Source organism: Ranitomeya imitator, chromosome 7, assembly GCF_032444005.1.
Source record: "Ranitomeya imitator isolate aRanImi1 chromosome 7, aRanImi1.pri, whole genome shotgun sequence".
In the NCBI taxonomy this organism is placed as follows: Eukaryota; Metazoa; Chordata; class Amphibia; order Anura; family Dendrobatidae; genus Ranitomeya; species Ranitomeya imitator.
The window spans coordinates 140870363-140894168 of record NC_091288.1 but is presented as its reverse complement, the minus strand read 5'-3'; the positions used below and the strand labels follow the sequence as shown (position 1 = coordinate 140894168).

General features: G+C 38.2%; 4 non-coding genes across 4 annotated transcripts; all 4 read right to left on the bottom strand.

Moving 5' to 3' along the window:
* Positions 1-2889: 2889 nt before the first annotated feature.
* Positions 2890-2971, bottom strand: TRNAS-GCU (transfer RNA serine (anticodon GCU)). The gene has a single exon. It is a non-coding gene; the product is annotated as a tRNA-Ser (tRNA).
* Positions 2972-5503: 2532 nt separating this feature from the next.
* On the bottom strand, positions 5504-5585 carry TRNAC-GCA (transfer RNA cysteine (anticodon GCA)). The gene has a single exon. It is a non-coding gene; the product is annotated as a tRNA-Cys (tRNA).
* A 2532-nt stretch (positions 5586-8117) lies between these two features.
* TRNAS-GCU (transfer RNA serine (anticodon GCU)) lies at positions 8118-8199 on the bottom strand. Its single transcript has one exon. It is a non-coding gene; the product is annotated as a tRNA-Ser (tRNA).
* Positions 8200-9424: 1225 nt separating this feature from the next.
* TRNAS-GCU (transfer RNA serine (anticodon GCU)) lies at positions 9425-9506 on the bottom strand. The gene has a single exon. It is a non-coding gene; the product is annotated as a tRNA-Ser (tRNA).
* Between the last annotated feature and the right edge of the window lie 14300 nt (positions 9507-23806).

The following is a 23806-nucleotide window of genomic DNA, read 5'->3' as shown; positions in this document are numbered from 1 at the left end:
AAGTCTTTACCATAGTCAAAACATAGTGCAGTTGAGAGAAAAAAAATCTCTGCTGTCGAAACGCTTAAAAAGGAATTAGACGACATAACTTTCTTTAGAGAATAAAGGATGGCATCAAGCATTTCAAAATAAAACCAGTGGAATTACACTTCTAACTCTGCAAAGTTTGATAGCAGCTTTCTTAAAAAGGAATATAAACTTTCAAGCTTGACGTATCTACCGCTTTGGTTAGAAATGAAAACAAAACAATACAACATGAAACAAGCAGAATAAACCGACGAGGATGGGATTCGAACCCATGCATGCAGAGCACAATGGATCAGCAGTCCATCGCCTTAACCACTCGGCCACCTCGTCTACACGGCGCACATGTGCTAAGGAGAAAAGATGTAATGATTATTTTTACGGGTCAGTGTGTTTTCGTTGAAGATATTACAGTGTCTATTCTTTACAGTTAGATTGGGGCAAACTCTTTTGGCCCTGCTGTGGCATTCCTTCAATCTGCCTATTCTGTGTCATAACTTGGAAGAAAAACAAGTACCAAATTGAAGCTGTGCTAGAAGATGGATCATTCAATTATGGAACTTCAAAACCCAAGGCCTTGTCATCGATCCAGATTCTATTGCATTCTGCAAATTGTCAATGTCGTTGAATGAATGCTATTCATAATTTACTTGGTTGCTTAATTGTCATGACTGAGAATGAAATCCTGTTCCACGTTTCTGTGTGCATGGAATGAAACTCAACTCAATGTTGTCTCGTTAAGTTAACCACTTGAAAGGTTTGATCGGTGCTTACATCTTCCCTAGATTTCATAGGCTTTCCAGCTTGTGGTGCTGTGGCTTAGTTGGTTAAAGCGCCTGTCTAGTAAACAGGAGATCCTGAGTTCGAATCTTAGCAGTGCCTTGTTTTCATCATCTCAAAAAGAAACTTCCTATCTTAAAAATGGGATTTTAACTTGCATGAAACCTCAAATTTACCTTGGCTACGTCTTTACTGATAGTGCAATTGTGAGATGAAGAATGTCTTCTGTATAAGGGCCAAAAAGGAAGAAAGATGGCATCAAGCATGACAACTTAAAACCAGTGGATTTTATTTTGAAATTCCTCCTCTTTATGCATCTGACTCGCTAAGCAGGCTTTTTAAAGTATCACACCTTTTTGTCCTTTGGCTTAGTTGGTCTAAGCGCCTGTTTAGTAAACAGAAAATCTTGATTTCGAACGTCAGCAGTGGTTTTCTTTCTTCATCTCGGTTTGGGTCATTTTAGCCAAAAAAAGGTGGACTTTTGTTCTTGTATGACATTAAACAAGTCTTTACCATAGTCAAAACATAGTGCAGTTGAGAGAAAAAAAATCTCTGCTGTCGAAACGCTTAAAAAGGAATTAGACGACATAACTTTCTTTAGAGAATAAAGGATGGCATCAAGCATTTCAAAATAAAACCAGTGGAATTACACTTCTAACTCTGCAAAGTTTGATAGCAGCTTTCTTAAAAAGGAAGATAAACTTTCAAGCTTGACGTATCTACCGCTTTGGCTAGAAATGAAAACAAAACAATACAACATGAAACACGCAGAATAAACCGACGCGGATGGGATTCGAACCCATGCATGCAGAGCACAATGGATTAGCAGTCCATCGCCTTAACCACTCGGCCACCTCGTCTACATGGCGGACATGCGCTAAGGAGAAAAGATGTAATGATTATTTTTACGGGTCAGTTTGTTTTCGTTGAAGATATTACAGTGTCTATTCTTTACAGTTAGATTGGGGCAAACTCTTTTGGCCCTGCTGTGGCATTCCTTCAATCTGCCTATTCTGTGTCATAACTTGGAAGAAAAACAAGTACCAAATTGAAGCTGTGCTAGAAGATGGATCATTCAATTATGGAACTTCAAAACCCAAGGCCTTGTCATCGATCCAGATTCTATTGCATTCTGCAAATTGTCAATGTCGTTGAATGAATGCTATTCATAATTTACTTGGTTGCTTAATTGTCATGACTGAGAATGAAATCCTGTTCCACGTTTCTGTGTGCATGGAATGAAACTCAACTCAATGTTGTCTTGTTAAGTTAACCACTTGAAAGGTTTGATCGGTGCTTACATCTTCCCTAGATTTCATAGGCTTTCCAGCTTGTGGTGCTGTGGCTTAGTTGGTTAAAGCGCCTGTCTAGTAAACAGGAGATCCTGAGTTCGAATCTTAGCAGTGCCTTGTTTTCATCATCTCAAAAAGAAACTTCCTATCTTAAAAATGGGATTTTAACTTGCATGAAACCTCAAATTTACCTTGGCTACGTCTTTACTGATAGTGCAATTGTGAGATGAAGAATGTCTTCTGTATAAGGGCCAAAAAGGAAGAAAGATGGCATCAAGCATGACAACTTAAAACCAGTGGATTTTATTTTGAAATTCCTCCTCTTTATGCATCTGACTCGCTAAGCAGGCTTTCTAAAGTATCACACCTTTTTGTCCTTTGGCTTAGTTGGTCTAAGTGCCTGTTTAGTAAACAGAAAATCTTGATTTTGAACGTCAGCAGTGGTTTTCTTTCTTCATCTCAGTTTGGGTCATTTTAGCCAAAAAAAGGTGGACTTTTGTTCTTGTATGACATTAAACAAGTCTTTACCACAGTCAAAACATAGTGCAGTTGAGAGAAAAAAAATCTCTGCTGTCGAAACGCTTAAAAAGGAATTAGACGATATAACTTTCTTTAGAGAATAAAGGATGGCATCAAGCATTTCAAAATAAAACCAGTGGAATTACACTTCTAACTCTGCAAAGTTTGATAGCAGCTTTCTTAAAAAGGAATATAAACTTTCAAGCTTGACGTATCTACCGCTTTGGTTAGAAATGAAAACAAAACAATACAACATGAAACAAGCAGAATAAACCGACGAGGATGGGATTCGAACCCATGCATGCAGAGCACAATGGATTAGCAGTCCATCGCCTTAACCACTCGGCCACCTCGTCTACATGGCGCACATGCGCTAAGGAGAAAAGATGTAATGATTATTTTTACGGGTCAGTGTGTTTTCGTTGAAGATATTACAGTGTCTATTCTTTACAGTTAGATTGGGGCAAACTCTTTTGGCCCTGCTGTGGCATTCCTTCAATCTGCCTATTCTGTGTCATAACTTGGAAGAAAAACAAGTACCAAATTGAAGCTGTGCTAGAAGATGGATCATTCAATTATGGAACTTCAAAACCCAAGGCCTTGTCATCGATCCAGATTCTATTGCATTCTGCAAATTGTCAATGTCGTTGAATGAATGCTATTCATAATTTACTTGGTTGCTTAATTGTCATGACTGAGAATGAAATCCTGTTCCACGTTTCTGTGTGCATGGAATGAAACTCAACTCAATGTTGTCTTGTTAAGTTAACCACTTGAAAGGTTTGATCGGTGCTTACATCTTCCCTAGATTTCATAGGCTTTCCAGCTTGTGGTGCTGTGGCTTAGTTGGTTAAAGTGCCTGTCTAGTAAACAGGAGATCCTGAGTTCGAATCTTAGCAGTGCCTTGTTTTCATCATCTCAAAAAGAAACTTCCTATCTTAAAAATGGGATTTTAACTTGCATGAAACCTCAAATTTACCTTGGCTACGTCTTTACTGATAGTGCAATTGTGAGATGAAGAATGTCTTCTGTATAAGGGCCAAAAAGGAAGAAAGATGGCATCAAGCATGACAACTTAAAACCAGTGGATTTTATTTTGAAATTCCTCCTCTTTATGCATCTGACTCGCTAAGCAGGCTTTTTAAAGTATCACACCTTTTTGTCCTTTGGCTTAGTTGGTCTAAGCGCCTGTTTAGTAAACAGAAAATCTTGATTTCGAACGTCAGCAGTGGTTTTCTTTCTTCATCTCGGTTTGGGTCATTTTAGCCAAAAAAAGGTGGACTTTTGTTCTTGTATGACATTAAACAAGTCTTTACCATAGTCAAAACATAGTGCAGTTGAGAGAAAAAAAATCTCTGCTGTCGAAACGCTTAAAAAGGAATTAGACGACATAACTTTCTTTAGAGAATAAAGGATGGCATCAAGCATTTCAAAATAAAACCAGTGGAATTACACTTCTAACTCTGCAAAGTTTGATAGCAGCTTTCTTAAAAAGGAATATAAACTTTCAAGCTTGACGTATCTACCGCTTTGGTTAGAAATGAAAACAAAACAATACAACATGAAACAAGCAGAATAAACCGACGAGGATGGGATTCGAACCCATGCATGCAGAGCACAATGGATCAGCAGTCCATCGCCTTAACCACTCGGCCACCTCGTCTACACGGCGCACTTGCGCTAAGGAGAAAAGATGTAATGATTATTTTTACGGGTCAGTGTGTTTTCGTTGAAGATATTACAGTGTCTATTCTTTACAGTTAGATTGGGGCAAACTCTTTTGGCCCTGCTGTGGCATTCCTTCAATCTGCCTATTCTGTGTCATAACTTGGAAGAAAAACAAGTACCAAATTGAAGCTGTGCTAGAAGATGGATCATTCAATTATGGAACTTCAAAACCCAAGGCCTTGTCATCGATCCAGATTCTATTGCATTCTGCAAATTGTCAATGTCGTTGAATGAATGCTATTCATAATTTACTTGGTTGCTTAATTGTCATGACTGAGAATGAAATCCTGTTCCACGTTTCTGTGTGCATGGAATGAAACTCAACTCAATGTTGTCTTGTTAAGTTAACCACTTGAAAGGTTTGATCGGTGCTTACATCTTCCCTAGATTTCATTGGCTTTCCAGCTTGTGGTGCTGTGGCTTAGTTGGTTAAAGCGCCTGTCTAGTAAACAGGAGATCCTGAGTTCGAATCTTAGCAGTGCCTTGTTTTCATCATCTCAAAAAGAAACTTCCTATCTTAAAAATGGGATTTTAACTTGCATGAAACCTCAAATTTACCTTGGCTACGTCTTTACTGATAGTGCAATTGTGAGATGAAGAATGTCTTCTGTATAAGGGCCAAAAAGGAAGAAAGATGGCATCAAGCATGACAACTTAAAACCAGTGGATTTTATTTTGAAATTCCTCCTCTTTATGCATCTGACTCGCTAAGCAGGCTTTCTAAAGTATCACACCTTTTTGTCCTTTGGCTTAGTTGGTCTAAGTGCCTGTTTAGTAAACAGAAAATCTTGATTTCGAACGTCAGCAGTGGTTTTCTTTCTTCATCTCAGTTTGGGTCATTTTAGCCAAAAAAAGGTGGACTTTTGTTCTTGTATGACATTAAACAAGTCTTTACCACAGTCAAAACATAGTGCAGTTGAGAGAAAAAAAATCTCTGCTGTCGAAACGCTTAAAAAGGAATTAGACGATATAACTTTCTTTAGAGAATAAAGGATGGCATCAAGCATTTCAAAATAAAACCAGTGGAATTACACTTCTAACTCTGCAAAGTTTGATAGCAGCTTTCTTAAAAAGGAATATAAACTTTCAAGCTTGACGTATCTACCGCTTTGGTTAGAAATGAAAACAAAACAATACAACATGAAACAAGCAGAATAAACCGACGAGGATGGGATTCGAACCCATGCATGCAGAGCACAATGGATTTGCAGTCCATCGCCTTAACCACTCGGCCACCTCGTCTACACGGCGCACATGCGCTAAGGAGAAAAGATGTAATGATTATTTTTACGGGTCAGTGTGTTTTCGTTGAAGATATTACAGTGTCTATTCTTTACAGTTAGATTGGGGCAAACTCTTTTGGCCCTGCTGTGGCATTCCTTCAATCTGCCTATTCTGTGTCATAACTTGGAAGAAAAACAAGTACCAAATTGAAGCTGTGCTAGAAGATGGATCATTCAATTATGGAACTTCAAAACCCAAGGCCTTGTCATCGATCCAGATTCTATTGCATTCTGCAAATTGTCAATGTCGTTGAATGAATGCTATTCATAATTTACTTGGTTGCTTAATTGTCATGACTGAGAATGAAATCCTGTTCCACGTTTCTGTGTGCATGGAATGAAACTCAACTCAATGTTGTCTTGTTAAGTTAACCACTTGAAAGGTTTGATCGGTGCTTACATCTTCCCTAGATTTCATAGGCTTTCCAGCTTGTGGTGCTGTGGCTTAGTTGGTTAAAGCGCCTGTCTAGTAAACAGGAGATCCTGAGTTCGAATCTTAGCAGTGCCTTGTTTTCATCATCTCAAAAAGAAACTTCCTATCTTAAAAATGGGATTTTAACTTGCATGAAACCTCAAATTTACCTTGGCTACGTCTTTACTGATAGTGCAATTGTGAGATGAAGAATGTCTTCTGTATAAGGGCCAAAAAGGAAGAAAGATGGCATCAAGCATGACAACTTAAAACCAGTGGATTTTATTTTGAAATTCCTCCTCTTTATGCATCTGACTCGCTAAGCAGGCTTTTTAAAGTATCACACCTTTTTGTCCTTTGGCTTAGTTGGTCTAAGCGCCTGTTTAGTAAACAGAAAATCTTGATTTCGAACGTCAGCAGTGGTTTTCTTTCTTCATCTCGGTTTGGGTCATTTTAGCCAAAAAAAGGTGGACTTTTGTTCTTGTATGACATTAAACAAGTCTTTACCATAGTCAAAACATAGTGCAGTTGAGAGAAAAAAAATCTCTGCTGTCGAAACGCTTAAAAAGGAATTAGACGACATAACTTTCTTTAGAGAATAAAGGATGGCATCAAGCATTTCAAAATAAAACCAGTGGAATTACACTTCTAACTCTGCAAAGTTTGATAGCAGCTTTCTTAAAAAGGAATATAAACTTTCAAGCTTGACGTATCTACCGCTTTGGTTAGAAATGAAAACAAAACAATACAACATGAAACAAGCAGAATAAACCGACGAGGATGGGATTCGAACCCATGCATGCAGAGCACAATGGATCAGCAGTCCATCGCCTTAACCACTCGGCCACCTCGTCTACACGGCGCACATGCGCTAAGGAGAAAAGATGTAATGATTATTTTTACGGGTCAGTGTGTTTTCGTTGAAGATATTACAGTGTCTATTCTTTACAGTTAGATTGGGGCAAACTCTTTTGGCCCTGCTGTGGCATTCCTTCAATCTGCCTATTCTGTGTCATAACTTGGAAGAAAAACAAGTACCAAATTGAAGCTGTGCTAGAAGATGGATCATTCAATTATGGAACTTCAAAACCCAAGGCCTTGTCATCGATCCAGATTCTATTGCATTCTGCAAATTGTCAATGTCGTTGAATGAATGCTATTCATAATTTACTTGGTTGCTTAATTGTCATGACTGAGAATGAAATCCTGTTCCACGTTTCTGTGTGCATGGAATGAAACTCAACTCAATGTTGTCTTGTTAAGTTAACCACTTGAAAGGTTTGATCGGTGCTTACATCTTCCCTAGATTTCATTGGCTTTCCAGCTTGTGGTGCTGTGGCTTAGTTGGTTAAAGCGCCTGTCTAGTAAACAGGAGATCCTGAGTTCGAATCTTAGCAGTGCCTTGTTTTCATCATCTCAAAAAGAAACTTCCTATCTTAAAAATGGGATTTTAACTTGCATGAAACCTCAAATTTACCTTGGCTACGTCTTTACTGATAGTGCAATTGTGAGATGAAGAATGTCTTCTGTATAAGGGCCAAAAAGGAAGAAAGATGGCATCAAGCATGACAACTTAAAACCAGTGGATTTTATTTTGAAATTCCTCCTCTTTATGCATCTGACTCGCTAAGCAGGCTTTCTAAAGTATCACACCTTTTTGTCCTTTGGCTTAGTTGGTCTAAGTGCCTGTTTAGTAAACAGAAAATCTTGATTTCGAACGTCAGCAGTGGTTTTCTTTCTTCATCTCAGTTTGGGTCATTTTAGCCAAAAAAAGGTGGACTTTTGTTCTTGTATGACATTAAACAAGTCTTTACCACAGTCAAAACATAGTGCAGTTGAGAGAAAAAAAATCTCTGCTGTCGAAACGCTTAAAAAGGAATTAGACGATATAACTTTCTTTAGAGAATAAAGGATGGCATCAAGCATTTCAAAATAAAACCAGTGGAATTACACTTCTAACTCTGCAAAGTTTGATAGCAGCTTTCTTAAAAAGGAATATAAACTTTCAAGCTTGACGTATCTACCGCTTTGGTTAGAAATGAAAACAAAACAATACAACATGAAACAAGCAGAATAAACCGACGAGGATGGGATTCGAACCCATGCATGCAGAGCACAATGGATTAGCAGTCCATCGCCTTAACCACTCGGCCACCTCGTCTACACGGCGCACATGCGCTAAGGAGAAAAGATGTAATGATTATTTTTACGGGTCAGTGTGTTTTCGTTGAAGATATTACAGTGTCTATTCTTTACAGTTAGATTGGGGCAAACTCATTTGGCCCTGCTGTGGCATTCCTTCAATCTGCCTATTCTGTGTCATAACTTGGAAGAAAAACAAGTACCAAATTGAAGCTGTGCTAGAAGATGGATCATTCAATTATGGAACTTCAAAACCCAAGGCCTTGTCATCGATCCAGATTCTATTGCATTCTGCAAATTGTCAATGTCGTTGAATGAATGCTATTCATAATTTACTTGGTTGCTTAATTGTCATGACTGAGAATGAAATCCTGTTCCACGTTTCTGTGTGCATGGAATGAAACTCAACTCAATGTTGTCTTGTTAAGTTAACCACTTGAAAGGTTTGATTGTTGCTTACATCTTCCCTAGATTTCATAGGCTTTCCAGCTTGTGGTGCTGTGGCTTAGTTGGTTAAAGCGCCTGTCTAGTAAACAGGAGATCCTGAGTTCGAATCTTAGCAGTGCCTTGTTTTCATCATCTCAAAAAGAAACTTCCTATCTTAAAAATGGGATTTTAACTTGCATGAAACCTCAAATTTACCTTGGCTACGTCTTTACTGATAGTGCAATTGTGAGATGAAGAATGTCTTCTGTATAAGGGCCAAAAAGGAAGAAAGATGGCATCAAGCATGACAACTTAAAACCAGTGGATTTTATTTTGAAATTCCTCCTCTTTATGCATCTGACTCGCTAAGCAGGCTTTCTAAAGTATCACACCTTTTTGTCCTTTGGCTTAGTTGGTCTAAGTGCCTGTTTAGTAAACAGAAAATCTTGATTTTGAACGTCAGCAGTGGTTTTCTTTCTTCATCTCAGTTTGGGTCATTTTAGCCAAAAAAAGGTGGACTTTTGTTCTTGTATGACATTAAACAAGTCTTTACCACAGTCAAAACATAGTGCAGTTGAGAGAAAAAAAATCTCTGCTGTCGAAACGCTTAAAAAGGAATTAGACGATATAACTTTCTTTAGAGAATAAAGGATGGCATCAAGCATTTCAAAATAAAACCAGTGGAATTACACTTCTAACTCTGCAAAGTTTGATAGCAGCTTTCTTAAAAAGGAATATAAACTTTCAATCTTGACGTATCTACCGCTTTGGTTAGAAATGAAAACAAAACAATACAACATGAAACAAGCAGAATAAACCGACGAGGATGGGATTCGAACCCATGCATGCAGAGCACAATGGATTAGCAGTCCATCGCCTTAACCACTCGGCCACCTCGTCTACACGGCGCACATGCGCTAAGGAGAAAAGATGTAATGATTATTTTTACGGGTCAGTGTGTTTTCGTTGAAGATATTACAGTGTCTATTCTTTACAGTTAGATTGGGGCAAACTCTTTTGGCCCTGCTGTGGCATTCCTTCAATCTGCCTATTCTGTGTCATAACTTGGAAGAAAAACAAGTACCAAATTGAAGCTGTGCTAGAAGATGGATCATTCAATTATGGAACTTCAAAACCCAAGGCCTTGTCATCGATCCAGATTCTATTGCATTCTGCAAATTGTCAATGTCGTTGAATGAATGCTATTCATAATTTACTTGGTTGCTTAATTGTCATGACTGAGAATGAAATCCTGTTCCACGTTTCTGTGTGCATGGAATGAAACTCAACTCAATGTTGTCTTGTTAAGTTAACCACTTGAAAGGTTTGATCGGTGCTTACATCTTCCCTAGATTTCATTGGCTTTCCAGCTTGTGGTGCTGTGGCTTAGTTGGTTAAAGCGCCTGTCTAGTAAACAGGAGATCCTGAGTTCGAATCTTAGCAGTGCCTTGTTTTCATCATCTCAAAAAGAAACTTCCTATCTTAAAAATGGGATTTTAACTTGCATGAAACCTCAAATTTACCTTGGCTACGTCTTTACTGATAGTGCAATTGTGAGATGAAGAATGTCTTCTGTATAAGGGCCAAAAAGGAAGAAAGATGGCATCAAGCATGACAACTTAAAACCAGTGGATTTTATTTTGAAATTCCTCCTCTTTATGCATCTGACTCGCTAAGCAGGCTTTCTAAAGTATCACACCTTTTTGTCCTTTGGCTTAGTTGGTCTAAGTGCCTGTTTAGTAAACAGAAAATCTTGATTTCGAACGTCAGCAGTGGTTTTCTTTCTTCATCTCAGTTTGGGTCATTTTAGCCAAAAAAAGGTGGACTTTTGTTCTTGTATGACATTAAACAAGTCTTTACCACAGTCAAAACATAGTGCAGTTGAGAGAAAAAAAATCTCTGCTGTCGAAACGCTTAAAAAGGAATTAGACGATATAACTTTCTTTAGAGAATAAAGGATGGCATCAAGCATTTCAAAATAAAACCAGTGGAATTACACTTCTAACTCTGCAAAGTTTGATAGCAGCTTTCTTAAAAAGGAATATAAACTTTCAAGCTTGACGTATCTACCGCTTTGGTTAGAAATGAAAACAAAACAATACAACATGAAACAAGCAGAATAAACCGACGAGGATGGGATTCGAACCCATGCATGCAGAGCACAATGGATTAGCAGTCCATCGCCTTAACCACTCGGCCACCTCGTCTACACGGCGCACATGCGCTAAGGAGAAAAGATGTAATGATTATTTTTACGGGTCAGTGTGTTTTCGTTGAAGATATTACAGTGTCTATTCTTTACAGTTAGATTGGGGCAAACTCATTTGGCCCTGCTGTGGCATTCCTTCAATCTGCCTATTCTGTGTCATAACTTGGAAGAAAAACAAGTACCAAATTGAAGCTGTGCTAGAAGATGGATCATTCAATTATGGAACTTCAAAACCCAAGGCCTTGTCATCGATCCAGATTCTATTGCATTCTGCAAATTGTCAATGTCGTTGAATGAATGCTATTCATAATTTACTTGGTTGCTTAATTGTCATGACTGAGAATGAAATCCTGTTCCACGTTTCTGTGTGCATGGAATGAAACTCAACTCAATGTTGTCTTGTTAAGTTAACCACTTGAAAGGTTTGATTGTTGCTTACATCTTCCCTAGATTTCATAGGCTTTCCAGCTTGTGGTGCTGTGGCTTAGTTGGTTAAAGCGCCTGTCTAGTAAACAGGAGATCCTGAGTTCGAATCTTAGCAGTGCCTTGTTTTCATCATCTCAAAAAGAAACTTCCTATCTTAAAAATGGGATTTTAACTTGCATGAAACCTCAAATTTACCTTGGCTACGTCTTTACTGATAGTGCAATTGTGAGATGAAGAATGTCTTCTGTATAAGGGCCAAAAAGGAAGAAAGATGGCATCAAGCATGACAACTTAAAACCAGTGGATTTTATTTTGAAATTCCTCCTCTTTATGCATCTGACTCGCTAAGCAGGCTTTCTAAAGTATCACACCTTTTTGTCCTTTGGCTTAGTTGGTCTAAGTGCCTGTTTAGTAAACAGAAAATCTTGATTTTGAACGTCAGCAGTGGTTTTCTTTCTTCATCTCAGTTTGGGTCATTTTAGCCAAAAAAAGGTGGACTTTTGTTCTTGTATGACATTAAACAAGTCTTTACCACAGTCAAAACATAGTGCAGTTGAGAGAAAAAAAATCTCTGCTGTCGAAACGCTTAAAAAGGAATTAGACGATATAACTTTCTTTAGAGAATAAAGGATGGCATCAAGCATTTCAAAATAAAACCAGTGGAATTACACTTCTAACTCTGCAAAGTTTGATAGCAGCTTTCTTAAAAAGGAATATAAACTTTCAAGCTTGACGTATCTACCGCTTTGGTTAGAAATGAAAACAAAACAATACAACATGAAACAAGCAGAATAAACCGACGAGGATGGGATTCGAACCCATGCATGCAGAGCACAATGGATTAGCAGTCCATCGCCTTAACCACTCGGCCACCTCGTCTACACGGCGCACATGCGCTAAGGAGAAAAGATGTAATGATTATTTTTACGGGTCAGTGTGTTTTCGTTGAAGATATTACAGTGTCTATTCTTTACAGTTAGATTGGGGCAAACTCTTTTGGCCCTGCTGTGGCATTCCTTCAATCTGCCTATTCTGTGTCATAACTTGGAAGAAAAACAAGTACCAAATTGAAGCTGTGCTAGAAGATGGATCATTCAATTATGGAACTTCAAAACCCAAGGCCTTGTCATCGATCCAGATTCTATTGCATTCTGCAAATTGTCAATGTCGTTGAATGAATGCTATTCATAATTTACTTGGTTGCTTAATTGTCATGACTGAGAATGAAATCCTGTTCCACGTTTCTGTGTGCATGGAATGAAACTCAACTCAATGTTGTCTTGTTAAGTTAACCACTTGAAAGGTTTGATCGGTGCTTACATCTTCCCTAGATTTCATTGGCTTTCCAGCTTGTGGTGCTGTGGCTTAGTTGGTTAAAGCGCCTGTCTAGTAAACAGGAGATCCTGAGTTCGAATCTTAGCAGTGCCTTGTTTTCATCATCTCAAAAAGAAACTTCCTATCTTAAAAATGGGATTTTAACTTGCATGAAACCTCAAATTTACCTTGGCTACGTCTTTACTGATAGTGCAATTGTGAGATGAAGAATGTCTTCTGTATAAGGGCCAAAAAGGAAGAAAGATGGCATCAAGCATGACAACTTAAAACCAGTGGATTTTATTTTGAAATTCCTCCTCTTTATGCATCTGACTCGCTAAGCAGGCTTTCTAAAGTATCACACCTTTTTGTCCTTTGGCTTAGTTGGTCTAAGTGCCTGTTTAGTAAACAGAAAATCTTGATTTCGAACGTCAGCAGTGGTTTTCTTTCTTCATCTCAGTTTGGGTCATTTTAGCCAAAAAAAGGTGGACTTTTGTTCTTGTATGACATTAAACAAGTCTTTACCACAGTCAAAACATAGTGCAGTTGAGAGAAAAAAAATCTCTGCTGTCGAAACGCTTAAAAAGGAATTAGACGATATAACTTTCTTTAGAGAATAAAGGATGGCATCAAGCATTTCAAAATAAAACCAGTGGAATTACACTTCTAACTCTGCAAAGTTTGATAGCAGCTTTCTTAAAAAGGAATATAAACTTTCAAGCTTGACGTATCTACCGCTTTGGTTAGAAATGAAAACAAAACAATACAACATGAAACAAGCAGAATAAACCGACGAGGATGGGATTCGAACCCATGCATGCAGAGCACAATGGATTAGCAGTCCATCGCCTTAACCACTCGGCCACCTCGTCTACACGGCGCACATGCGCTAAGGAGAAAAGATGTAATGATTATTTTTACGGGTCAGTGTGTTTTCGTTGAAGATATTACAGTGTCTATTCTTTACAGTTAGATTGGGGCAAACTCATTTGGCCCTGCTGTGGCATTCCTTCAATCTGCCTATTCTGTGTCATAACTTGGAAGAAAAACAAGTACCAAATTGAAGCTGTGCTAGAAGATGGATCATTCAATTATGGAACTTCAAAACCCAAGGCCTTGTCATCGATCCAGATTCTATTGCATTCTGCAAATTGTCAATGTCGTTGAATGAATGCTATTCATAATTTACTTGGTTGCTTAATTGTCATGACTGAGAATGAAATCCTGTTCCACGTTTCTGTGTGCATGGAATGAAACTCAACTCAATGTTGTCTTGTTAAGTTAACCACTTGAAAGGTTTGATTGTTGCTTACATCTTCCCTAGATTTCATAGGCTTTCCAGCTTGTGGTGCTGTGGCTTAGTTGGTTAAAGCGCCTGTCTAGTAAACAGGAGATCCTGAGTTCGAATCTTAGCAGTGCCTTGTTTTCATCATCTCAAAAAGAAACTTCCTATCTTAAAAATGGGATTTTAACTTGCATGAAACCTCAAATTTACCTTGGCTACGTCTTTACTGATAGTGCAATTGTGAGATGAAGAATGTCTTCTGTATAAGGGCCAAAAAGGAAGAAAGATGGCATCAAGCATGACAACTTAAAACCAGTGGATTTTATTTTGAAATTCCTCCTCTTTATGCATCTGACTCGCTAAGCAGGCTTTCTAAAGTATCACACCTTTTTGTCCTTTGGCTTAGTTGGTCTAAGTGCCTGTTTAGTAAACAGAAAATCTTGATTTTGAACGTCAGCAGTGGTTTTCTTTCTTCATCTCAGTTTGGGTCATTTTAGCCAAAAAAAGGTGGACTTTTGTTCTTGTATGACATTAAACAAGTCTTTACCACAGTCAAAACATAGTGCAGTTGAGAGAAAAAAAATCTCTGCTGTCGAAACGCTTAAAAAGGAATTAGACGATATAACTTTCTTTAGAGAATAAAGGATGGCATCAAGCATTTCAAAATAAAACCAGTGGAATTACACTTCTAACTCTGCAAAGTTTGATAGCAGCTTTCTTAAAAAGGAATATAAACTTTCAAGCTTGACGTATCTACCGCTTTGGTTAGAAATGAAAACAAAACAATACAACATGAAACAAGCAGAATAAACCGACGAGGATGGGATTCGAACCCATGCATGCAGAGCACAATGGATTAGCAGTCCATCGCCTTAACCACTCGGCCACCTCGTCTACACGGCGCACATGCGCTAAGGAGAAAAGATGTAATGATTATTTTTACGGGTCAGTGTGTTTTCGTTGAAGATATTACAGTGTCTATTCTTTACAGTTAGATTGGGGCAAACTCTTTTGGCCCTGCTGTGGCATTCCTTCAATCTGCCTATTCTGTGTCATAACTTGGAAGAAAAACAAGTACCAAATTGAAGCTGTGCTAGAAGATGGATCATTCAATTATGGAACTTCAAAACCCAAGGCCTTGTCATCGATCCAGATTCTATTGCATTCTGCAAATTGTCAATGTCGTTGAATGAATGCTATTCATAATTTACTTGGTTGCTTAATTGTCATGACTGAGAATGAAATCCTGTTCCACGTTTCTGTGTGCATGGAATGAAACTCAACTCAATGTTGTCTTGTTAAGTTAACCACTTGAAAGGTTTGATCGGTGCTTACATCTTCCCTAGATTTCATAGGCTTTCCAGCTTGTGGTGCTGTGGCTTAGTTGGTTAAAGCGCCTGTCTAGTAAACAGGAGATCCTGAGTTCGAATCTTAGCAGTGCCTTGTTTTCATCATCTCAAAAAGAAACTTCCTATCTTAAAAATGGGATTTTAACTTGCATGAAACCTCAAATTTACCTTGGCTACGTCTTTACTGATAGTGCAATTGTGAGATGAAGAATGTCTTCTGTATAAGGGCCAAAAAGGAAGAAAGATGGCATCAAGCATGACAACTTAAAACCAGTGGATTTTATTTTGAAATTCCTCCTCTTTATGCATCTGACTCGCTAAGCAGGCTTTCTAAAGTATCACACCTTTTTGTCCTTTGGCTTAGTTGGTCTAAGTGCCTGTTTAGTAAACAGAAAATCTTGATTTTGAACGTCAGCAGTGGTTTTCTTTCTTCATCTCAGTTTGGGTCATTTTAGCCAAAAAAAGGTGGACTTTTGTTCTTGTATGACATTAAACAAGTCTTTACCACAGTCAAAACATAGTGCAGTTGAGAGAAAAAAAATCTCTGCTGTCGAAACGCTTAAAAAGGAATTAGACGATATAACTTTCTTTAGAGAATAAAGGATGGCATCAAGCATTTCAAAATAAAACCAGTGGAATTACACTTCTAACTCTGCAAAGTTTGATAGCAGCTTTCTTAAAAAGGAATATAAACTTTCAAGCTTGACGTATCTACCGCTTTGGTTAGAAATGAAAACAAAACAATACAACATGAAACAAGCAGAATAAACCGACGAGGATGGGATTCGAACCCATGCATGCAGAGCACAATGGATTAGCAGTCCATCGCCTTAACCACTCGGCCACCTCGTCTACATGGCGCACATGCGCTAAGGAGAAAAGATGTAATGATTATTTTTACGGGTCAGTGTGTTTTCGTTGAAGATATTACAGTGTCTATTCTTTACAGTTAGATTGGGGCAAACTCTTTTGGCCCTGCTGTGGCATTCCTTCAATCTGCCTATTCTGTGTCATAACTTGGAAGAAAAACAAGTACCAAATTGAAGCTGTGCTAGAAGATGGATCATTCAATTATGGAACTTCAAAACCCAAGGCCTTGTCATCGATCCAGATTCTATTGCATTCTGCAAATTGTCAATGTCGTTGAATGAATGCTATTCATAATTTACTTGGTTGCTTAATTGTCATGACTGAGAATGAAATCCTGTTCCACGTTTCTGTGTGCATGGAATGAAACTCAACTCAATGTTGTCTTGTTAAGTTAACCACTTGAAAGGTTTGATCGGTGCTTACATCTTCCCTAGATTTCATAGGCTTTCCAGCTTGTGGTGCTGTGGCTTAGTTGGTTAAAGTGCCTGTCTAGTAAACAGGAGATCCTGAGTTCGAATCTTAGCAGTGCCTTGTTTTCATCATCTCAAAAAGAAACTTCCTATCTTAAAAATGGGATTTTAACTTGCATGAAACCTCAAATTTACCTTGGCTACGTCTTTACTGATAGTGCAATTGTGAGATGAAGAATGTCTTCTGTATAAGGGCCAAAAAGGAAGAAAGATGGCATCAAGCATGACAACTTAAAACCAGTGGATTTTATTTTGAAATTCCTCCTCTTTATGCATCTGACTCGCTAAGCAGGCTTTTTAAAGTATCACACCTTTTTGTCCTTTGGCTTAGTTGGTCTAAGCGCCTGTTTAGTAAACAGAAAATCTTGATTTCGAACGTCAGCAGTGGTTTTCTTTCTTCATCTCGGTTTGGGTCATTTTAGCCAAAAAAAGGTGGACTTTTGTTCTTGTATGACATTAAACAAGTCTTTACCATAGTCAAAACATAGTGCAGTTGAGAGAAAAAAAATCTCTGCTGTCGAAACGCTTAAAAAGGAATTAGACGACATAACTTTCTTTAGAGAATAAAGGATGGCATCAAGCATTTCAAAATAAAACCAGTGGAATTACACTTCTAACTCTGCAAAGTTTGATAGCAGCTTTCTTAAAAAGGAATATAAACTTTCAAGCTTGACGTATCTACCGCTTTGGTTAGAAATGAAAACAAAACAATACAACATGAAACAAGCAGAATAAACCGACGAGGATGGGATTCGAACCCATGCATGCAGAGCACAATGGATCAGCAGTCCATCGCCTTAACCACTCGGCCACCTCGTCTACACGGCGCACATGCGCTAAGGAGAAAAGATGTAATGATTATTTTTACGGGTCAGTGTGTTTTCGTTGAAGATATTACAGTGTCTATTCTTTACAGTTAGATTGGGGCAAACTCTTTTGGCCCTGCTGTGGCATTCCTTCAATCTGCCTATTCTGTGTCATAACTTGGAAGAAAAACAAGTACCAAATTGAAGCTGTGCTAGAAGATGGATCATTCAATTATGGAACTTCAAAACCCAAGGCCTTGTCATCGATCCAGATTCTATTGCATTCTGCAAATTGTCAATGTCGTTGAATGAATGCTATTCATAATTTACTTGGTTGCTTAATTGTCATGACTGAGAATGAAATCCTGTTCCACGTTTCTGTGTGCATGGAATGAAACTCAACTCAATGTTGTCTTGTTAAGTTAACCACTTGAAAGGTTTGATCGGTGCTTACATCTTCCCTAGATTTCATAGGCTTTCCAGCTTGTGGTGCTGTGGCTTAGTTGGTTAAAGCGCCTGTCTAGTAAACAGGAGATCCTGAGTTCGAATCTTAGCAGTGCCTTGTTTTCATCATCTCAAAAAGAAACTTCCTATCTTAAAAATGGGATTTTAACTTGCATGAAACCTCAAATTTACCTTGGCTACGTCTTTACTGATAGTGCAATTGTGAGATGAAGAATGTCTTCTGTATAAGGGCCAAAAAGGAAGAAAGATGGCATCAAGCATGACAACTTAAAACCAGTGGATTTTATTTTGAAATTCCTCCTCTTTATGCATCTGACTCGCTAAGCAGGCTTTTTAAAGTATCACACCTTTTTGTCCTTTGGCTTAGTTGGTCTAAGCGCCTGTTTAGTAAACAGAAAATCTTGATTTCGAACGTCAGCAGTGGTTTTCTTTCTTCATCTCGGTTTGGGTCATTTTAGCCAAAAAAAGGTGGACTTTTGTTCTTGTATGACATTAAACAAGTCTTTACCATAGTCAAAACATAGTGCAGTTGAGAGAAAAAAAATCTCTGCTGTCGAAACGCTTAAAAAGGAATTAGACGACATAACTTTCTTTAGAGAATAAAGGATGGCATCAAGCATTTCAAAATAAAACCAGTGGAATTACACTTCTAACTCTGCAAAGTTTGATAGCAGCTTTCTTAAAAAGGAAGATAAACTTTCAAGCTTGACGTATCTACCGCTTTGGTTAGAAATGAAAACAAAACAATACAACATGAAACAAGCAGAATAAACCGACGAGGATGGGATTCGAACCCATGCATGCAGAGCACAATGGATTAGCAGTCCATCGCCTTAACCACTCGGCCACCTCGTCTACATGGCGCACATGCGCTAAGGAGAAAAGATGTAATGATTATTTTTACGGGTCAGTGTGTTTTCGTTGAAGATATTACAGTGTCTATTCTTTACAGTTAGATTGGGGCAAACTCTTTTGGCCCTGCTGTGGCATTCCTTCAATCTGCCTATTCTGTGTCATAATTTGGAAGAAAAACAAGTACCAAATTGAAGCTGTGCTAGAAGATGGATCATTCAATTATGGAACTTCAAAACCCAAGGCCTTGTCATCGATCCAGATTCTATTGCATTCTGCAAATTGTCAATGTCGTTGAATGAATGCTATTCATAATTTACTTGGTTGCTTAATTGTCATGACTGAGAATGAAATCCTGTTCCACGTTTCTGTGTGCATGGAATGAAACTCAACTCAATGTTGTCTTGTTAAGTTAACCACTTGAAAGGTTTGATCGGTGCTTACATCTTCCCTAGATTTCATAGGCTTTCCAGCTTGTGGTGCTGTGGCTTAGTTGGTTAAAGTGCCTGTCTAGTAAACAGGAGATCCTGAGTTCGAATCTTAGCAGTGCCTTGTTTTCATCATCTCAAAAAGAAACTTCCTATCTTAAAAATGGGATTTTAACTTGCATGAAACCTCAAATTTACCTTGGCTACGTCTTTACTGATAGTGCAATTGTGAGATGAAGAATGTCTTCTGTATAAGGGCCAAAAAGGAAGAAAGATGGCATCAAGCATGACAACTTAAAACCAGTGGATTTTATTTTGAAATTCCTCCTCTTTATGCATCTGACTCGCTAAGCAGGCTTTTTAAAGTATCACACCTTTTTGTCCTTTGGCTTAGTTGGTCTAAGCGCCTGTTTAGTAAACAGAAAATCTTGATTTCGAACGTCAGCAGTGGTTTTCTTTCTTCATCTCGGTTTGGGTCATTTTAGCCAAAAAAAGGTGGACTTTTGTTCTTGTATGACATTAAACAAGTCTTTACCATAGTCAAAACATAGTGCAGTTGAGAGAAAAAAAATCTCTGCTGTCGAAACGCTTAAAAAGGAATTAGACGACATAACTTTCTTTAGAGAATAAAGGATGGCATCAAGCATTTCAAAATAAAACCAGTGGAATTACACTTCTAACTCTGCAAAGTTTGATAGCAGCTTTCTTAAAAAGGAATATAAACTTTCAAGCTTGACGTATCTACCGCTTTGGTTAGAAATGAAAACAAAACAATACAACATGAAACAAGCAGAATAAACCGACGAGGATGGGATTCGAACCCATGCATGCAGAGCACAATGGATCAGCAGTCCATCGCCTTAACCACTCGGCCACCTCGTCTACACGGCGCACATGCGCTAAGGAGAAAAGATGTAATGATTATTTTTACGGGTCAGTGTGTTTTCGTTGAAGATATTACAGTGTCTATTCTTTACAGTTAGATTGGGGCAAACTCTTTTGGCCCTGCTGTGGCATTCCTTCAATCTGCCTATTCTGTGTCATAACTTGGAAGAAAAACAAGTACCAAATTGAAGCTGTGCTAGAAGATGGATCATTCAATTATGGAACTTCAAAACCCAAGGCCTTGTCATCGATCCAGATTCTATTGCATTCTGCAAATTGTCAATGTCGTTGAATGAATGCTATTCATAATTTTCTTGGTTGCTTAATTGTCATGACTGAGAATGAAATCCTGTTCCACGTTTCTGTGTGCATGGAATGAAACTCAACTCAATGTTGTCTTGTTAAGTTAACCACTTGAAAGGTTTGATCGGTGCTTACATCTTCCCTAGATTTCATAGGCTTTCCAGCTTGTGGTGCTGTGGCTTAGTTGGTTAAAGCGCCTGTCTAGTAAACAGGAGATCCTGAGTTCGAATCTTAGCAGTGCCTTGTTTTCATCATCTCAAAAAGAAACTTCCTATCTTAAAAATGGGATTTTAACTTGCATGAAACCTCAAATTTACCTTGGCTACGTCTTTACTGATAGTGCAATTGTGAGATGAAGAATGTCTTCTGTATAAGGGCCAAAAAGGAAGAAAGATGGCATCAAGCATGACAACTTAAAACCAGTGGATTTTATTTTGAAATTCCTCCTCTTTATGCATCTGACTCGCTAAGCAGGCTTTTTAAAGTATCACACCTTTTTGTCCTTTGGCTTAGTTGGTCTAAGCGCCTGTTTAGTAAACAGAAAATCTTGATTTCGAACGTCAGCAGTGGTTTTCTTTCTTCATCTCGGTTTGGGTCATTTTAGCCAAAAAAAGGTGGACTTTTGTTCTTGTATGACATTAAACAAGTCTTTACCATAGTCAAAACATAGTGCAGTTGAGAGAAAAAAAATCTCTGCTGTCGAAACGCTTAAAAAGGAATTAGACGACATAACTTTCTTTAGAGAATAAAGGATGGCATCAAGCATTTCAAAATAAAACCAGTGGAATTACACTTCTAACTCTGCAAAGTTTGATAGCAGCTTTCTTAAAAAGGAAGATAAACTTTCAAGCTTGACGTATCTCCCGCTTTGGCTAGAAATGAAAACAAAACAATACAACATGAAACACGCAGAACAAACCGACGCGGATGGGATTCGAACCCATGCATGCAGAGCACAATGGATTAGCAGTCCATCGCCTTAACCACTCGGCCACCTCGTCTACATGGCGCACATGCGCTAAGGAGAAAAGATGTAATGATTATTTTTACGGGTCAGTTTGTTTTCGTTGAAGATATTACAGTGTCTATTCTTTACAGTTAGATTGGGGCAAACTCTTTTGGCCCTGCTGTGGCATTCCTTCAATCTGCCTATTCTGTGTCATAACTTGGAAGAAAAACAAGTACCAAATTGAAGCTGTGCTAGAAGATGGATCATTCAATTATGGAACTTCAAAACCCAAGGCCTTGTCATCGATCCAGATTCTATTGCATTCTGCAAATTGTCAATGTCGTTGAATGAATGCTATTCATAATTTACTTGGTTTCTTAATTGTCATGACTGAGAATGAAATCCTGTTCCACGTTTCTGTGTGCATGGAATGAAACTCAACTCAATGTTGTCTTGTTAAGTTAACCACTTGAAAGGTTTGATCGGTGCTTACATCTTCCCTAGATTTCATAGGCTTTCCAGCTTGTGGTGCTGTGGCTTAGTTGGTTAAAGCGCCTGTCTAGTAAACAGGAGATCCTGAGTTCGAATCTTAGCAGTGCCTTGTTTTCACCATCTCAAAAAGAAACTTCCTATCTTAAAAATGGGATTTTAACTTGCATGAAACCTCAAATTTACCTTGGCTACGTCTTTACTGATAGTGCAATTGTGAGATGAAGAATGTCTTCTGTATAAGGGCCAAAAAGGAAGAAAGATGGCATCAAGCATGACAACTTAAAACCAGTGGATTTTATTTTGAAATTCCTCCTCTTTATGCATCTGACTCGCTAAGCAGGCTTTTTAAAGTATCACACCTTTTTGTCCTTTGGCTTAGTTGGTCTAAGCGCCTGTTTAGTAAACAGAAAATCTTGATTTCGAACGTCAGCAGTGGTTTTCTTTCTTCATCTCGGTTTGGGTCATTTTAGCCAAAAAAAGGTGGACTTTTGTTCTTGTATGACATTAAACAAGTCTTTACCATAGTCAAAACATAGTGCAGTTGAGAGAAAAAAAATCTCTGCTGTCGAAACGCTTAAAAAGGAATTAGACGATATAACTTTCTTTAGAGAATAAAGGATGGCATCAAGCATTTCAAAATAAAACCAGTGGAATTACACTTCTAACTCTGCAAAGTTTGATAGCAGCTTTCTTAAAAAGGAAGATAAACTTTCAAGCTTGACGTATCTACCGCTTTGGCTAGAAATGAAAACAAAACAATACAACATGAAACAAGCAGATTAGACCGACGAGGATGGGATTCGAACCCATGCATGCAGAGCACAATGGATTAGCAGTCCATCGCCTTAACCACTCGGCCACCTCGTCTACATGGCGCACATGCGCTAAGGAGAAAAGATGTAATGATTATTTTTACGGGTCAGTGTGTTTTCATTGAAGATATTACAGTGTCTATTCTTTACAGTTAGATTGGGGCAAACTCTTTTGGCCCTGCTGTGGCATTCCTTCAATCTGCCTATTCTGTGTCATAACTTGGAAGAAAAACAAGTACCAAGTTGAAGCTGTGCTAGAAGATGGATCATTCAATTATGGAACTTCAAAACCCAAGGCCTTGTCATCGATCCAGATTCTATTGCATTTCATAGGCTTTCCAGCTTGTGGTGCTGTGGCTTAGTTGGTTAAAGCCCTTGTCTAGTAAACAGGAGATCCTGAGTTCGAATCTTAGCAGTGCCTTGTTTTCATCACCTCAAAAAGAAACTCCCTATCTTAAAAATGGGATTTTAACTTGCATGAAACCTCAAATTTACCTTGGCTACGTCTTTACTGATAGTGCAATTGTGAGATGAAGAATGTCTTCTGTATGAGGGCCAAAAAGGAAGAAAGATGGCATCAAGCATGACAACTTAAAACCAGTGGATTTTATTTTGAAATTCCTCCTCTTTATGCATCTGACTCGCTAAGCAGGCTTTTTAAAGTATCACACCTTTTTGTCCTTTGGCTTAGTTGGTCTAAGTGCCTGTTTAGTAAACAGAAAATCTTGATTTTCTGATAGGAATCTTCCTATCTTAAAAATGGGATTTTCACTTGCATGAAACCTCAAATTTACCTTGGCTACGTCTTTACTGATAGTGCAATTGTGAGATGAAGAATGTCTTCTGTATAAGGGCCAAAAAGGAAGAAAGATGGCATCAATCATGACAACTTAAAACCAGTGGATTTTATTTTGAAATTCCTCCTCTTTATGCATCTGACTCGCTAAGCAGGCTTTCTAAAGTATCACACCTTTTTGTCCTTTGGCTTAGTTGGTCTAAGTGCCTGTTTAGTAAACAGAAAATCTTGATTTTCTGATAGGAAACTTCCTATCTTAAAAATGGGATTTTCACTTGCATGAAACCTCAAATTTACCTTGGCTACGTCTTTACTGATAGTGCAATTGTGAGATGAAGAATGTCTTCTGTATAAGGGCCAAAAAGGAAGAAAGATGGCATCAATCATGACAACTTAAAACCAGTGGATTTTATTTTGAAATTCCTCCTCTTTATGCATCTGACTCGCTAAGCAGGCTTTCTAAAGTATCACACCTTTTTGTCCTTTGGC